Source organism: Triturus cristatus, chromosome 5_1 (assembly GCF_964204655.1).
Source record: "Triturus cristatus chromosome 5_1, aTriCri1.1, whole genome shotgun sequence".
Classification (NCBI taxonomy): domain Eukaryota; kingdom Metazoa; phylum Chordata; class Amphibia; order Caudata; family Salamandridae; genus Triturus; species Triturus cristatus.
In genome coordinates this window covers 981457791-981468736 of record NC_140587.1, presented here as the reverse complement: position 1 = coordinate 981468736, position 10946 = coordinate 981457791, and positions in this window count along the sequence as shown.

Genomic DNA, 10946 nt, shown 5'->3' with positions numbered 1-10946 from the left:
TTAGAAAAAGGGGTATTATATGGAGTATTTGTTGATTTAAGGGCTGCGTTTGATCTAGTCCCACGAGGGAAGCTTTGGCAAGTATTAGAGGAATTAGGCATGCCACTGGAATTGTTAACTCTGATTGCTCGCCTACATGAGGATACTTATGCCAGAGTTAGATGGGGTAGGAAGGGAGAGGTTACAGATACTTTCCCGGTGGGGAGGGGAGTGATGCAGGGTTGCGTTATGGCGCCAACCCTGTTCTCACTCTTCGTAAATGGTGTGGCAGAATACCTCTCCCGGGTTCCAACTGATGCCCCTATGATGGTAGGAGAGAGCGTCCCAATCCTTATGTTCGCGGACGATACTTTAATAATCTCAAAAACCCCTAGTGGCCTTCAAAGGGCACTCCAGCATTTTATGGATTATTGTGATATGCGAGGGCTAGAAATAAATAGTGTAAAAACAAAATTCATGGTCCTTACTGACCCTAAATGCCACAAGTCAACAAAACGGTTTAAGGGTAGTATATATATGAGCAACTGTCGGTTGGAGCGGGTTAAAGCCTTTACATATTTAGGGGTCAACCTACAGAGTGATATGTATGGAATTCCCAGCTAGATACAAGTATATTGAGGTTTAAACAGCAAGTGGGGGTATTACTTAAAAGATTCAAGTCCTCTTTTACCAAACCGATTTAAACAGTATTAGAGATCTACGGGATGAAAGTTTTGGGTTCCGTTCTATATGGTGCTGAGCTGTGGGGGTTCTCAAATGTTAAGCAGCTCACTGCACTTGAAAACAAATTCTTGAGGAAAGTTACTCATGTTCCCCAAAGTACCCCTTTAGTTCCTCTGTTTTGTGATCTTGGTAAGAAATCTGTGCATGATCTAGCCATGCTGCGTACAGTATTATATTGGCGTAGGCTATGGACAACGGAGGAATTATATCATTATGCTAGGGGCCTCAAAGAAGTAATAGAGAAGGATTGCTTTCACAAAATTAAGTGGCTGAAATCAATCAGATCTCTTTTAGGGAGAATGGGGTTGAGGGATTTGTGGGATGACCCTATAAATACTACTTTTGCCTCTAAGGTAGAAATTAAGAGGTTATTCTGGGAGATGATTTTTTCGGAAAAATGTGAAGTGAGTTCCTCTAACCATCTCACAGGGCGTTTCCTCGAATTTAAATCCTACCCAGCATTGGAACCTTATTGGGATGCAATTGAGAAACCAATAGACCGGAAGCTCTATTTCCAATTTAGGATAGGAACCCTTCCCATTAGGGCATTTACCTCAAGATGGGCAGGAACTGATTGTGATAAATGCCCTAAATGTAAGGATAAGAAAGAGACGATGAGCCACTTTTTGTTTTTTTGCCCTTTATATGTAACTCCAAGAGATAAATGGGTAAAACCAATATGCCGCCTAATTGGCTCACGGAAGCATGAGGAGGCATTGAGAATCTTATGCACTGATCCCTGCCTCACAATCGCAATAGCCATTGCTAATTTTTTTTAAATGGGCATGGCTAATTCGACTAAAGGAAGTCCGCTAGGTATATGAAAACCGCATCATACTAGGATATGAGGTTTTGCTCCAGGTATAATTGACTGAGCCATGATGACCCGTTTTCTATACCCTTATTTTTAAATAACATTCAACATTAATTACATGTAGTTTAATCGTTTTTTATTTCTTTTCTTTAAATATTTTTAAAATTGTTTTTAATGATATGTAATATGTTTCATGTATATTTGTGATACTTTTATGGCTTATTGTCGAATAAAGTTGTAAAATGGTAAAATGGAAAAGATAAAGTATCTCCGGTATTACAGGCTGGGAAAGCTGTGAGGGGAACAATTACTTCCCCCAATTTCCCAAAACGTTCTTCAAAGTGTTCACCCATGCATCCTCATCCACATGTATCTCTAGAGAAGTCTCATTCTCCTCTCTTAAAAAAGGTGCATTGATTATGCTCCAAAAATTCCAGCTACTTTTTAATGCTGCAGCTCTTTGTAGATTCTCCCACGCCTCGTCCCTCAACAGGTGTAATCTAGATAGTCTCACTTTTTCATATGTCAGGCGTACGGACTTCACCAAGTTCTGATCTCTACGTTCTGACCTTAAGGCATCATGGAGATTTTTAAGCGCCTTTGCACACGCATTATCAAACCAGCGAACCTTCTTGTGACTCCCATTGGAGACCGAGCAAAACAAATTAGCCTTAATCTCCAATAGGATCTGCTCAAAGGCCATCAGGCGATCCTTATGGGGTGTGTTTGATTCTAAGCAGGTCAGAATCTCCTGGTCCGTTTTGCCAACAATTCGGCCCGTAAACTCTACAGTATCCACTTTTTTCCACTTCAGAACTACCCCATTTCTCCTTGCTATAGAGAGCTTTGGTAATGGTTTTTCAGGTGATTTTCACCTTTGGGCAATTGACATGTGGTAAGTGAGTGCAGCATGGTCACTAAAGGCATTAACGTGTGTCTTAATTTTAATGAAGTATGATTTAATGGTTTCTGAAACCAAAATATAGTCAAGGGTTGAATAATAGGAACAAGAAGAAAATGTAGAGACTAACTGACTAGTTATAATATCAAATGGATTCATAATCTTTAGGCTATTGGCCATTATTATCCCATTAAGGATAATTCCATAATTATTATGGCAAAAATTAAGAAAGGGGTCCCCATCAACGTCAATGAGCCCACATGCGTTGGAACCACCCCTATTGCAACTATGGACATTTAAATCGCTCATTCAGACAATGCCACAGATTTTATGAGATATTTTCAAAAAATCTGCAATGTCTGTTTCCAGGGGTTCAAAACTGTTGCCTGAATACCTTCAAAATTATTATTATAAAAGTTAATAAGGATCCAGTTTTGGCCTTTATGTGCCTCACATAGAAAAATATGATAATCGGGTGCTATATTTAAAAATGTTGTTATCTTTAATTTCAGTGTATTGGCCACTACTGTTACTATTCCTCCTCTAGGGTGACAGGCACTGGAATATAATGCTCATGTCTGGAAAGACCGATGGACGTCTAGGTTGATCTGGTTGATTTCCTATGTTTCCTGAAAACATAATATGTCATATTGGGCCACCAAAGCCAGCCAATCAGGATTACTCTTTTTCTGTTTAAATGCTGCTATGTTCCATGAAATTACTTTTATAAATTCTAGATCACTACCCTCTTTGCCTAAACCCTGACATAAGGGAACCAGAACAGTTTCAACACATGGTTTGCCTCAAGATTTGGCAAGGGATAGGGGGACAATAACCTTTTCTTTATGTGAGGTTGGGGGCGATTTGCCCAGTCAATCGCACGCATCCATGTCTCATAGTAAAGCAAATCTATTAGAGATGGGAACTGGGGCATTCATTTTGGAGAAGTAGGTATTCAGTAAAGGGCTAGGATGACTGGGAGCTTTCAGCTTGAGCTGTGAAGTTGTAAATAGCCTAGGGGGTTTGTGGAAGAAGCCTAAAGGGAGGGCGCAAATCTCAGTGTCAAAGGAAGGAACATGAGGGGGTGATCTCAGTAGGTCACCTACTAGTCACTGGTTATCAAAATTCAGGACTATACAATCCCCTCTTATGACCTTCGGTGCAGAACCCACCCAATTCATTCTTCTAGCCATAAGGAGATGTTGCTATATATTAAACCTACCCGTTGAAAATTTAGAAAGCCAAAATAAGGCCTTATGCTAGGCCTGGGCGGCAAATTCCGTTCCGTTCGCGGAATTTGCGAAATTTGGGTAATTTCGCGTTTCGCGGAGAACGCGAAATTGCCAAAAAAGCTGTGTTCCGCGACTTCGCGGAATTTTTTGCTTGTTCGCGTTCTCAATAGGCGTGTTCGCGAGATATTTCACCCCGAGCACGCAAACAGCGATCGCGAACAGGAAAAAAGTATCGCGAACAAGAAATTCCGCGTGTTCGCGGAATTTCTGCGTGTTCGCGGAGATTTTTTACCGTTTCGCGGAGATTTGCGTAACGCGATTACGCGAATTCCGCCCACCCCTACCTTATGCATAAGCTGCTTGGTAGATTCCTGTTGTTCAGAGTGTAGTATATGAATATTGGCTAGGACAATAACAAAAGGGCAAGCAGCCGGGGGCAGATCTAATCTCTCTCCTTGCATTAGTACCATATACTCTTTGAACCTTTGGTGGCATTGCCCCGAACAGACTCAACAATGCCCATATTACATGCCTGTCTGTTGTTTACAATTGGATCAGTGCCAGTAACCACCAACCCTGTTCAGGCTCTCTCTCATGTTAAAATGGGTCAGGATCTCTCAGTCACTGAGTCAACCACATTCCCATGAGGCGCTGTTAATATAGGGACCTGAGACAACCATGTAGGGGCAGTAAGGCAGTCTAAACAATCTGAATTGAGAGGCGGCAATTCAGTTTGTAAACCGGTGACAGTAGCGATGGCTCTAATACAAAGCAGAGTCAAAGTATCCTCTATTTTGAACAGTCTGGTTAGAAGCGTTTGGAAACATTTTGTAAGAATTTGTTCCAGATTTTGGGTGAAGCATCAACGGTGGGCAATGCAGGAGCAATCAGAGGAATTAACGGGTGAGTGACTATGGGTGTAACCAGGTTAGAGTTTTTGGGCGATTTCACGAGCTTAGGTTTGGATAAAACTGATTTTTTTGCACTTCCTCGTTTCCTTTTCCCTGGGGGTTTCATCACTGGGACACCTTCAGCTTCATGATCAGGATCATGATCTTTAGGAATATCAAATGAGATCGGAGTACTGGACATTGCATTGTGGTTTGACAAAGTTGGGGGTGTACACACTCCTTTTAGCGCAAAGACGGGTTTTACCTCCTCCAGCGAAAGACGGCGTTCCATTACCTCAATTTCCTTAGACAACACGTCAGCCGCCATCAGTAAAAAGGAGTCCAGTGTGTTTATAATTTCTCCACCTGGCTCTGTTGTTCTCAATTTCCACTGTGCCATCTATCAGGAGGGAGATACCGTGTAGCCAATAATCCAGATGTTAGAGGGGGGCCCAGTCCAGTCTCTTCCAGACGTTGATGGGCGTGGGCGGGCCTGCCCTTGACCCGAGCTTTGCCCAGGCGCTGCCCGGGCATGTCCACCACCGCAGGATGCCTTCGCGTATTTATGCACGTGTGAATGAGGAGGATGTTGGGATTTGGAGTCCCCAGCAGTGCGGGCAAATCAAGCACGGCTTTTCCCCCTTCTCAAAGGTGCTCTCCAGTGTTCACTGCTCACGGCTATTATCACTGTAAGTGGTTATTTCCCAGCATGTGTTTGAGTGTGCATCCCCACCACAATGTGCGTCCCAAGTGTGCAGCATGCATCCATGAGTAATCAGTGCCTAATATAACCTGTGTGGCAAGACCTATAGATCTATAGGAGCATGATTATTACTTTATCACATGTGCAGTTGCGATTAAGTGTTTTAAAATATTGTAATTCACTTAGATGCCATTGTCACCGTAATGACAGTACAGAGTACATTACTAGTGCCCAAGTATAAACAAGCCATCTATGTGCCGCAGGTGTCAGTATGTGCAGCAGTGATTTGTTGTTTTAAATTCTTGTATTCATCTACATCTTATTATCAGTTTAATGATAGCACAAAGAGTATTGATAGTGCTCAAGTGTAAACGAAACACGTACGCGTCACAAATGTCAACAATATGAGTGCCCAAATATAGACAAACCGTAGAAACGTATGTGGTAGCTATAACATGGTGAATGCAACATTTGTATATCAGTATTCGCATTGCATACTTGATCAGCCTATATGCTCAGGTTTAAACATGCTGTATGTGTGTGCATCCAGATCAGCATACATCTGGGTTAGGTGGTGCATGTCACATAAAAAAGTAAAACAAAACAATGCAGTCTCATACCTACGAAGAGTACTCCCGACGTGCGCATCCCTCGTGGAGTATCACGGGGTTCTGACTGTTGTGCTGCGTGGCCACCATCTTGGTGTTCATATTTATACCAGTAATAAAGTAATACACAGCTGTGTTTAGAGGACAGACTCGCAAGTGAGCATAATCACTGTTTTCGCCATATTGAAATGGGGCTCTTGCCCATTATAATGGTAAAAATCACCAGTCAGTCAGTCAGTCAAATCACTTTATTCGATAATTTAAAATCATAAAAGTACAATACACAATAAACAATAAACAAAATTATGTTATCAATAAATACCTATGAGCGATGTTAAAAAGAAATAAGAACATCAGTATCAATTATATAATTAATCAGGGCTAAAAGAAATGTCAGATAAAATCAAATTTAATTGTGGTATAAAATAGGGGATTTCATATATGGTTTAGCATAGGGTATCTTCTTTTCCTAAGGCGTACAGCTGCAACAAGAAAACTAGCAATATTAAAAATGTCCCATGTATTATTAAGCATTTGAAGGTAAAGTAATGCTGGTCTAGCCTGTAAAAAGCCCTTACGCCTCAATAGAGGGACTAAAAACCTCCTGCAAATTTCATTGTAATGTCACAAAACATCATAAAGTGCAGTGTATCCAGTGGTGAGAAGTTATCACACTGACACAGGCCTATATCCTCTGGTTTACACCACCCCGGCAGGTTACCCAGCGAGAAGTGGATTAAATTGAAACGGAACCTGATCAGGAGCCAGCGATGGAAAGGATTGGTCACTATTCTCAGATAAGGCTCAATTAATGGAGAAGATTTGATCAAATAATGAGCCCTGACATAAGGTTTCTATAGCTCCAGCTTTTTCCGTTCCATCATCGGTATGTTTAGAAATTGAGACTTAACCCATTTCACGTCTTCTTTTTTAATCCCTTCCGGAACATTAAAAAGTTCAGGGCGCCCCAGTTTAAAAAAGATAAGCTTAACGTAGGACAACCACGGAATGCTACTGGCTTTATCCAGGGTAACACAATCCCGCAAAATCTGATGGTTCAGGGTTATATCTGGATTAAGCCAGCAGACCAACGGGGCTATTCTCAGCGAATCAGACACATATCCCAGCCCCAGTTCCTGATGGATAGCAAAAGTTGGGGTTGATTAAGGTACGGACAGGAGAGTGTGTAAAAATCTATTTTCTGCTGTCTGCACCCCTTCCAGCTGTTTAGAACCCCAAATGGCAGAGCCATACATAGCAATAGCCAGGCATTTGGACCTGTAAATATTAAGCATGGCTTCAAGAGGCCTGGCCCCCAAGCGCTATGCAAACCTTAGTAGAGCTGTCGTTGATCTATCTACTGCATTTTTATTTAGCTTTCTGTTGGGGTACCCAAGAGCATCTAACATCAAATAAGACCCCCAGATATGTGAAAGAGGTCACCCTGGACACCTTTGCTCCATTACAGAAAAAAGATTTCGCTTTTCTGTTTCTTTGGCCCATTGTCATGACGTGTGATTTTGAAATGTTCACAATCAAGTCCAGGGGCTTCATATAGACCCAAAGGTGTCCAGAAGCCGCTGGAGGACTATAGCAGTACGGGCTAATAACATAGCGTCGTCCACATATAGAAGAACCAGAATAGTCCTTTCTCCTACACGCGGAATGTCCAAGCTTGCCTGATCTAAGGTTTTATCTAACGCATTAATATAAAGGGTAAAAAGTAGTGGCTCCAACATACATCCCTGACGGACGCCTCTACCCGATTTAAAGTGCCTTGTGCATTTGCCTTCCTGAGTGACCCTGACTGTTGCTGAAAGATCCCGATGTAGATCTGCCAAAACGTAAACTAGGCAAGGATCAATGCCCATATCAGAGAGGTCCATAAAAGCCATCTGCAAAGAACCTTCTTTGGCTATGGTATATTTGCCTATTAATAATAGATTAGGGCACTGATCCATGGTGCTTCTACCTTGTCTAAAACCATATTGTAGATTGGATAGAACCTCATTGTCGTTCACCCAGTCTGTGACTTTAGCTAGGATCACTTTGCCTAGTATTTTGACTGCAGAATTGATCAATGATATTGGTCTATAACACCGTCGATCCCCTCTCTGACCCTTCTTAAAAACTCTTTCTTTGGTTATGGTATATTTGCCTATTAATAATAGATTAAGGCACTGATCCATGGTGCTTCTACCTTGTCTAAAACCATTTTGTAGATTGGATAGAACCTCATTGTCGTTCACCCAGTCTGTGACTTTAGCTAGGATCACTTTGCCTAGTATTTTGACTGCAGAATCGATCAATGATATTGGTCTATAACACCATCGATCCCCTCTCTGACCCTTTTTAAAAACTGGTATAATTGTCGACAGGGACCAAGATGCAGGAAACCCCTGAGCACCTGAGACATTAAAGACGTTTGTTAATATCTTAGCCCAGAATTTAGGGTCACATTTATACAGGTCTGCAGGGACACAGTCAGGGCCAGGTGCTTTATTACTAGATGTCTCTATTATCACCCTTTCAGTATCCTCCTCCTTAAAAACCAACGAGGGTAAGACCCAATAAGTTTTTAAGCTAGGAAAGGGGTCCAGAACCACTTAGAGCCATAGATTGCCTCAAAGTGAGAAAGTCATTGCGCCTCTGTGATATTACTTTCCAGAGCATCATTCTCTATGCCAGAAAAAAAGGGTGTATTAACAATAGCCCAGAATCACAAGCTGTTCTTTAAGACTTCAACAGATATAAGTGCATTCCAGGCCTCTTCTTTAATCTCATTTATCCGTTTATGAACCGCTGACTTATACCGCTTCCTTAAGCTGGTTATCTGTTCCCTGTCTCGAGGTGTATTTTTCAGGGCTTGAACTAGGTTTCTCTGGCCCGTGAGCAGTTGTTATCAAACCACCTTTCACCTGTTTGTAATCAGGGTTTGGTTATGACAGTCAGATCAGATGCTATCTGGCCACAAATACCTTCAAAGGCTCTAAGAACCTCAGCCCTTGGGGTAATGTGATCTACAAATTTTGCAATGTTTTCTTTGGCCAAAAAAGAATTCAGGGATTACCTTGGACCATTTGAGCCTCCTCCCCTGATCACTTGTTACCACACAGTTAGCTCCCGGTTTCTTACCCGCCATTCCCAAAAGACCACAATCTTTATCTAGCACTAAAATTACTGGGTTGTGATCACTAAAGGGAGACAACCTGGCGTTGTAGAACACTACCTTAGCTAACATCGTGGGGGATAAAAATATATATTCATTAACAGTGTCCCTCTCTTTGGCCTTAAACGTAGGAAACCGATCAGTCCGATCATTAAAGCTGGGTTCGAAGAGATCAGCTGCAGCCAAAAGGTCCTCCAAAGCCTCCCCCTGTTGCGTGTGGTCAAAATGGGGTGTCACTGAGTGGGCAGGCCCTAAGTGATCATCAACATGACAATTAAAATCACACAAATGAATATTAAAATCGCCCATAAGTATATTATAATAAAAAGTGCATTGCTTTAGCCTATAATCTTCTAACAAACATTTCAATTAGCATAAATGTTGATTCATAAAATCACTTTCCCCAGTGTTATAAAAATTAACAAATAATAATTTGAGGTAATTAGGAGTGATTAATTCTACTATCAGACAGTTATGGGAACCCGCCTCCAGCCTCTTTTAGCTTTAGTGAAAAAAGGAGCACCAGACCCCCCTTTGCTCTACCTGCCGGGGCAGGACGTGCTGGTAAGCAATATGTTTTGAACCCATCCAACCAAAAATTGCTCGCCCTATCCCACGTTTCCTGGAGACCGATTATGTCATATTGTTTTATAAAATTCAGCCAGCTTGGGTCGTCTCTTTTAGTTCTGAGACCCGCAATGTTCCAGCTGATCATCTTACAATTGGGAGCAATTTCTACCTCTATGGCCTGATCGTGGTGGCTGGATTCAGATGAACGATCATATGGCGCTTCCAGTCAATCATTCTCGTCAAGCTGGGACAATGGGAGAAACGGTTTGTTAGAGCTAAACCACCTCCTTTGTGCCCTATTGGCAACGATAATTGTGGGGCTGTTACATCTCTCCAGCAAGACCTTTCTGAGCGGGACTCATGCTCTTTAATTTGAGACGGGCAATTAAAGGTCAGATGAGACCTCTTTGGGTATGCCTCAATCTGAAGTCTTGCATGTGCATTTGATCGCCTTACTGGGGGATAGAAAAAACTGAGGGGCAGAGCCCTAATCCCCCCCCTCTCCAACTCAGAAGCATCCCAGAACAACCTGTCAGCTATATCCCGTTTATTAAAATTAACAATAATACAATCACCGTCGACCTGTTTGGGACAATTTCCAACCCACCCCACCCTTCTAGCCATTATAATGTTAGATGAAATCTCGGCATTGCCAATACATTGTTGATCACACCAATTTTTGTTTTTTTGTAGCAGAGCCACGGTGGATTCATTGTCATGGTCTCCAAGTGGGGGTACCCCTACAAGAACCGCTACCAGAGGAGTGGCTTCTGGGGGAGATTAAGTATACAACAATTTGGTTTTATGTTCTTCTCTTGTAGGGATGGAGTCCCACTAGTAGCCAGAGTCATGCCATTAAGTGGCAAATTTGAAAGACTCTGGACAGCATGGGTGGGTATCCCCCCCCTACATGGGGGCCCTTGACTACCACAGTTCTATCCGAGGATCCAGATTTTGACCTGGCCCGAGATTGGAATTGGAGTTGACTACCACAGTAATTCTCACCAATATGAGGCCTAGTCTCTGGTTGGGCCTTATGTAACATAATTAGGCTGGGGGTGTCATGCGGAATTCTCGGTTCCCTTAGGAAGGAATCAATGCGCTCACATTTATTGAAGATGCCCGCAACACAGGTATTCAAGGTGTCAATTATGTCTTTAGCAATACTGGTAAGAATAGATTCCAACCGCGAGCTAAATAAATCCTCCACCAGGTTCCGCAGTGTTAATTGAATGTTCTCATCCACAGCATTCCCTTACATAGAGATACTCTTTTTTGTGCCCTTGTCCTGTTTAATAGCTTTTTTAGTTGCCCGCTTTTTCCCAGAAGGCCCCAA